The 7,705-nt window shown below is 43.4% G+C and overlaps 1 pseudogene; it reads right to left on the bottom strand.

Moving 5' to 3' along the window:
• Positions 1 to 1,178: 1,178 nt before the first annotated feature.
• Positions 1,179 to 3,618, bottom strand: LOC109197939 (general transcription factor II-I repeat domain-containing protein 2-like; annotated as a pseudogene).
• Between the last annotated feature and the right edge of the window lie 4,087 nt (positions 3,619 to 7,705).

Genomic DNA, 7,705 nt, shown 5'->3' with positions numbered 1-7,705 from the left:
ACACATATAGTATTAATATATTTTTGCTTGCGTGTTTGAATGTGTTTATCCATTTTAACCTTATCTGAACAGTGCGTACCTGAGAGCAGTGTGTCATGCACCCATCTTTCCCAGCTGTCAGCAATAGATTACACACACACTCACTCAGTTCTGTTATAATCATTGTACTTCTGCTTTATCCTCGCCCAACTGAAACCAGCATGAACTGATTTTACAGAAACCAAGATCAGCACACGCTCAGCATTTCTTGAGAGCTATCTATATTCTGAAAACAGGCGGAGACTGCCTCCGTCTGCTGTGTAACCTACATGCCTATATAACCTGCAATAAAGAAGAGTACTGTGTGACTCTCTCTCGAGACGTTCACCCATGTACATATGATTTTTTATATTGTCTCACTGTGTCTCTGTTTTACTTTGGCAGCTTTCTATTTGGGAAATTTTCCCTGACAGGACACATCGTTTGACCCTGTATGCCAGGGATGTCAAAGTCAAATACATCGGAGGGCCAAAAAAACAAATTTGCCACCAGCTGAGGTTGGTTCAATGTTTATTAAAACATATTAAAATGATTGCACATAACCTATTGAACCAAGACCTAACAACAGTGTACTGTATATTATTTAACGATTAAATGAATAATCCAATATTTTCTATGGCTCTGTCAGTAATTTTAAGTGAAAACATTTTTCAACAGGCTCACAGACAAAAACAAACTTACTTCAAAGAAAAATTGCATGTCCTGTACATTAAATGAATAAAGCAATATTTTCTCATGGCTCTCAGTTATTTCAAAAGAAAACATTTTCAACAGGCAAACAGCAAAAAGTAAATGTCATTCATAAACAAAATATGCTCCTTAATATTAAGATGAATGCATAAATGAAATTACATGCATTATAAACTGAAAGTGCAATATTGTGTTGCTCTATGATCCTACCAATCACTGCTGTCCAATAGTAAAAGAGAAAATTGAAAAAAAAAATCAAATCAGTTGTATTCTTTCTCATGGCTCTTATCTGCAATTTTCCCTGAGTCTATTAACTGAAAAATAAATATAAATAAATAAAATACAATAAGATAAATACAAAATCTATGGCACACAGACAAAACAATACTTCGTTCAAAGAAAAATCACATCTTGTAGAAACAAATGTAAAAACAATTAACTGAATTAAAAACTAAAAATACATAAATGTTCTGCGATGCTCACTTGTCTGAGCCTGATACTTGGTGGTGTCTCATCTTTTGTGCGAGTTCATCAATGTTTGGGGTCAGGCTCTGAGCTGAGGAAATCCTCAGAATTGAGTCAAGGTGTTTATCAGTAAGACGGCTCCGGTGTGATGCTTTGTTTAGCTTCATCAAAGAGAACAATTGTTCACACAGGTATGTGCTGCCAAACATGGAGAGTGATAGGTTTGTAGCTTGAACCTATTCGCTGAACATTGAAGGCAATGTAATTACACAGCAAGCAAGACACGAGTAGGCAAAGCTGTTCATGTTTCACGTGCACGGAAGAGAACTGGACAGGCGCCGTTCCTTCGCTTGACCCCAGTTGCTCTCGTCCACTCCCCCGTAACACTGCTCTTTTATTGTGGTTCCATGAATATGCATAGGGTCATTAACATATGACAGCTTACATAGGTATACATGTGAACAAAGAATACCGTGTGTGTGTGTGTGTGTGTGTGGTCATAAAATGACTTCCTAACCCTGCTGGCCTGGAAGTCCAGCAGTTCATCTAAACAAAATGCACTTAGCCTAAAACAGACATAGATACGTTTATCCTACCATAAAACAATAAGACAAGGTACGACCTCTCCCATGCTCCCAGGATGTGGGTGTGAAAGCCAGAGTGCTCTGGAATGCACACAACGTGTGTCTGCAGACTACTAAGGATCAAACCTCTATTAATCTACAACTAATTATAAAACTCTAAGCATATATGAGTAGATATTTCTAAGCATAAATGACAATCAACAATACAAAACCTAACAGAGAGCGTCTGAGCAGCTTGGATGTGCAGCTGAGGCATTGCGTCTGGGATGAAACGTGCAAACTCAGCGGCACCCACTCTCTCATATTTTTCCCTCAGTGTGTCATTGCAATGTAGCTCAATCAACTCCATTTGGAGGTTTGGTGGTGCGCTTTCCACATCAACTCCAAAAGGATTGGCAAGTAGTTCGAACCTGCTTTTTTGAGCTTCAAAGTCAGCAAATCGGCGTCGGAACTCAGTGGCAAGTATGTTGAGTTTATCGGCAAACTGTGCACTTGGGAACACAGCGGTAGAGAGCTTCTCTTCCATGGTCTGGCAGCTGGGGAAGTGGCTAAAGTTTCTTTCTGCATCTGCGTCTCCCACAGACTCAGCTTGGTTTTAAACGCCTTCACCGTACTGTACATATCAGAGATGACACGCCCCCGTCCCTGCAGTTGCAGGTTCATCACATTCAGATGGCTTGTGATGTCTCACAGAAAGGCCATTTCACACATAAATGTTCATCTTGAAGCTCTGTTGTGTCTTTCCCTTTGCTTTCCATGAACAGACAGATCTCCTCACGAAGCTCGAAACATCTTTGCAGCACCTTTCCCTGGCTTAGCCATCGCACATCTGTGTGATAGGGCAAGTCACCATACTCTGTATCCAACTCTCCCAGAAATGCCTTGAACTGGCGGTGATTTAAACCTTTGGCGGTGATGAAGTTAACTGCACGCGTTATGATGGTCATTACATGTTCCATTTTCAAGGCTTTGCCACATAACGACTCCTGGTGTATTATGCAGTGATAAGCTGTCAGCTCCTCTGTAACATTTTCGTCCCGCATCCTCTCACGTATCCTTGCCACCAATCCACTCCTGTGTCCACACATCGCGGGTGCTCCGTCTGTTGTCAATCCCACGAGTTTTTCCCAAGGCAGTCCCATCTCATTTACACATCTGGATACCTCTTCATACAGATCTTGTCCTGTAGTCGTGCCATGCATTGGACGTAACGCCAAAACTCTTCTGTTACGGTCAGGCTGGAGTCCACTCCACGAATGAAAATTGACAACTGGGCAATGTCAGTTGTGTCAGTGCTCTCATCCACAGCAAGGGAATATGCAATGAAATCTTTTCCCTTTTCCACAAGCTGTTCTTTTAGATTGGTGGACAGCTGGTTTACACGTTCAGCAACGGTGTTTCTGCTCAGGCTCACGTTTGAAAATAGCTGCCTTTTGTCTGGGCACACTGCATCACAAACTTTAAGCATACAGCTTTTGATAAACCCTCCCTCTCTAAATGGTCGGGCTGATTTTGCAACTTCTTCTGCCACAAGAAAACTCGCCTTAACAGCAGCCTCGCTTTGTGATTTTGCTTTTGTGAACAAAGCCTGCCGGGACTTAAGACCTCGTTTTAATTCTTCCACCTTCTGTAGCCTTTGTTCCGTGTCCATATTCTTGTCTCTGTCTTTGTGTTTCTTAGAGGTTTCATAGTGCCTTCTTAGATTATATTCTTTCATTACAGCCACACTTTCTCCACACAGAAGACAAACAGGTTTGCCTTTTACCTCCATGAACATGTACTCTGCCTCCCACCTGGCTTGAAATTCCCTGTGCTCACCGTACACCTTCCGTTTAGCCATTATTGGGGAGGGGAGTTGATGAAAGTTGACATCTGTCTGAATGCTGATGAATAATGAAGCCGAGTCCCGCTTCCAGCGCTACAGTGAGTTCGCAGGCTTCTGTTGCATTGTGGGGAATGGAGTATTGGTGCGTGCAAAACCCCAGCAGGTGGCTGTGACCTGCGGGCCGATTCTAATACTAATCAAATATCATCCCGGGGGCCATAATAATTCATTCGGCCTTGACTTTGACACATGTGCTGTATGCAGAATAATATTTGTCACAGTTGGATATTCATCTGCAATCTGAAGAATTCTCTCCTTCAGGTGTTGACCATATCCTTAGGAAAGCAGAGGACTTTAGTGTTCTTACCACACATCCTTTGCACATCCTTTACGGCAGAGTCACCCACAATCAGAGTTTCAGGCCTAGCCTTTAGCTTTCCCTGTGGCCTTTTACTTTTCAACAGATTTTCAGACCTTACTTCGCTACTTTTAGGTGGATGGTTGTCCGATATAGATCCAGGGTCCTTTGATAGTGGAGCAAATCTGTTCTGCAGTTTGTTGTTAACCTTCCTGTTCACGGTTGTCCAGTCCTGTTTCCTCCCGTATACAGGGGTAGAAGAGCTTCTCTGTCTCGTAGGAAGTGAAGGCCAGTCGGTTTCAGAGATTTGAGCTAGCTGTGCTCTGCCTGTGATACGTCCTCCCCTTCCAGAGACATGATTTACAGGACTGTCTTGGTTTTGCACCAAGACAGGACTGTCTTGGTCATGTTATCTGCAAACAAGTCGTTCTTACAAGGGACGTCAGAGAAGAAAAAAATTTTACAAGCAGCAAACTAACTCAGACTGATGTGAACGATCAGCAGTTACACAAATGTTTAGAGTTGCTGCACAAAGACGTCACAGCAGGTAGTGTCAGTAATGCTTCACATACTTTTATCTTATAGGTGCAGAAGACTGCAGTGAATGATCACCTGAAATAGTTTTACCTGATGGTTTGATTTTCTTTTAATCCACTTCATGCATATGACTCATTACAAAAATGAGAAAAGTAACAAAAGAAGTAGTCTGTAGTTCTAATCTAAGAGTTGTAGTTGATGAGCAGAGACCAGAGCTGTGAACATGATTGTGGTGAAGCTTCACTGCTGAGACTGAAAGTATGAAATACTGTGAAGCATGTAGTCTCTATGCAGACGTCCTGGAGCCTTCATCTCACAGCTGCTGCACAGAGAAAAGTCTGATTAGTTAAACTCAGAGGAAAACTTGTCCTGATCAACATGAGCTTGTAGTGCATCGTCCCCTTTACTGGGATGGTGTCAGAATCATGTTTTATGAGTTTTACATCATGGAATTAAATTAATGTGTGAATATTTCTCCAACTTTACAAAGTCTGCACAGATATTTTTGTACATTGTAGAGTAAAGAGAATAATCCCCCAGATACAGGTTCAGCTCAGAGTGGGTCTGCATGAATAAACTAAACATGCACACAGTAACTCTCTATAAAAGCCATTTATTTCTTTGGTTTGTGTTATTAGAGGGGGGGTCGTGGGAGGTCTATGTTTATATAGGCAGTCTGAATATGCAGATGGGACAAAGATAATGAAAATAGAAGAATCACACACGTAAATAACACATAAATAAATAAAAAAAAAAGAGGCTACTGGCGCCAGTGTGGACTCCTGACTGGTCCCCAGGAGAACCAGAGATGGTACAGAAGCTGATTTGTTAGTGTTCCCTTTGATTGTGTCCTTTCCTAGTCTGTTCTACCTCTCCTCCTTCCTTTAATTGTTGTGTGGTTTGACATTATGTCCCAGCAATGTTGCCACAATAACAAAGATGAAATCAAATGCTGGTAAAGTTCAACTCTCGCAGCCCGGTACCGGTCCGAGGCCCGGGGTTGGGGACCGCTGCCCAAAGCACTGGGAAACCTGACTCAACATCATAGTTCCACCTGTGATGTTGCTCATGTTTCAGTCCATGTCACAAAATAATAGCTTACAGAAATTAGTCATGTTTCCAAAATAATTTGGAGTCCTCATAGTCACTGACAATAACAAATATACAAATGAATTAAATTAAATGATTAACATAAAATTGGAAACACATGGTTGGCCCACTGCATGACCCCCCTGACTCTGACTGAGTCAGCGGTGGTTGATTGTAATAACTTCTCCTGTGTAGGCCCCTCTCAACAGTGACCATGTTTCTGTTGCAGATATGCTAACAATGCTAATGCTAAAGGCTGCATAACTAATGCTCAGCTGGGACAAGAGCAGCTTGGTCAAATCTGGATGTTTTACTTTGACAGTAAATGATTTTAGTGATAAATGTATTCACAGAGAGAGGAAGAGGAGTGGTGTTTGTGAGAGGAGCAGCTGTCCTGCTGTGCTTTGTGTCAGGACGTCCTGAAGGATCCAGTCTCTACCAGCTGTGGACACTGGTTCTGCAGACAGTTCATCTACTCAAACTGGGACCAGTCTGCTTCATGGGGAGACTCGTCCTGTCCCCAGTGTGGAGAAAGATCCAGAAGCAGAGCTGGACTGCAGACAGCCAGTCAGAGCAGCTGTGTACAAAGTAAGACTGAACATCTGTCTGCTGATGGACTCATTTCTGAAAACTGGACTTCTTGTGTTGTTCAGACTTTGAAGAGTTTTCTTTCTCTTTTTCTTTCAGCAGATGTTGGTCTGCAGGAGGTTTTAGATGAACATAAGATCAGTCTGAGAGGAGATGTGAACATGTGACTGAAGGAAGTGATGAAACAGGAAGTAGAACCCTCCTCAACAGGATCTACACTGAGCTCTACATCACAGAGGGACAGAGTGAAGAGGTTCATACCCAACATGAGGTGAGGCAGCTGGAGACAGCTTCCAAGATGGACGCCCTCCATGACGCTCCAATCAGGTGCCAGGACATCTTTAAAGCCTTACCTGACCAACAGAGACCCATCAGAGTGGTTCTGACCAACGGCGTGGCTGGTGTTGGAAAAACCTTCTCAGTGCAGAAGTTCACTCTGGACTGGGTAGAGGGCTTGGAGAACCAACATGTCAGTGTGGTGGTTCTGCTTTCATTCAGGGAGCTGAACCTGATCAGAGATGAGCAGTACAGTCTTCTGGAGCTGCTCCATGTTTTCCATCCAACATTACAGAAGGTCACAGCAGAGAAGCTGGCTGTCTCTCAGCTTTTGTTCATCTTTGACGGCCTGGATGAAAGCAGACTTTCATTGGATTTCACCAACAGGAAGCTGCTGTCTGATGTCACACAGAAGTCATCAGTCAGCCAGCTGCTGACAAACATCATCCAGGGGAATCTGCTTCCCTCGGCTCTCGTCTGGATCACTTCCCGACCTGCGGCCAATCAGATCCCTCCTACATGTGTCAACAGGCTAACAGAAGTACGAGGCTTCACTGACGCCCAGAAGGAGGAGTACTTCAGGAGGAGATTCAGTGATGAAGAGCTGTCCAGCAGAATCATCTCCCACATGAAGACATCCAGGAGCCTCCACATCATGTGTAGTATCCCAGTCTTCTGCTGGATCACTGCTACAGTTCTGGAGCACATGTTGACTACAGAGCAGAGAGGAGAGCTGCCCAAGACCCTGACTGACATGTACTCACACTTCCTGCTGGTTCAGACAAAGAGGAAGAAGAACAAGTACCATGAGGGACATGAGACGAGTCCACAGGAGCTGACGGAGGCTGACAGGGAAGTTCTTCTGAAGCTGGGAGGCTGGCGTTTGAACATCTGGAGAAAGGAAACATCATGTTCTACCAAGAAGACCTGGAGCAGTGTGGTCTGGATGTGACAGAGGCCTCGGTGTACTCAGGAGTTTGTACAGAGATCTTCAAAAGAGAGTGTGTGATCTTCCAGAAACCAGTCTACTGCTTTGTTCATCTGAGCATTCAGGAGTTTCTGGCTGCAGTCTACATGTTCCACTGTTTCACCAACAGGAAGACGGAGGTGCTGAGGAACTTCCTGGGAGACCTTTATGATTCTCGTTATCCTGGAAGGATAGACTGGAATGAGGATGAGGAGTATGATAATGATGATGACAGTTACAGTGATAAATTCATGATGAGGAAGTTTTGCTGGATGATTACATGATGC

This window comes from Oreochromis niloticus, unplaced genomic scaffold, assembly GCF_001858045.2.
Source record: "Oreochromis niloticus isolate F11D_XX unplaced genomic scaffold, O_niloticus_UMD_NMBU tig00002638_pilon, whole genome shotgun sequence".
Classification (NCBI taxonomy): Eukaryota; Metazoa; Chordata; class Actinopteri; order Cichliformes; family Cichlidae; genus Oreochromis; species Oreochromis niloticus.
Note: the sequence above shows the minus strand (reverse complement) of the source record. Positions and strands in the feature narration are given on the sequence as shown.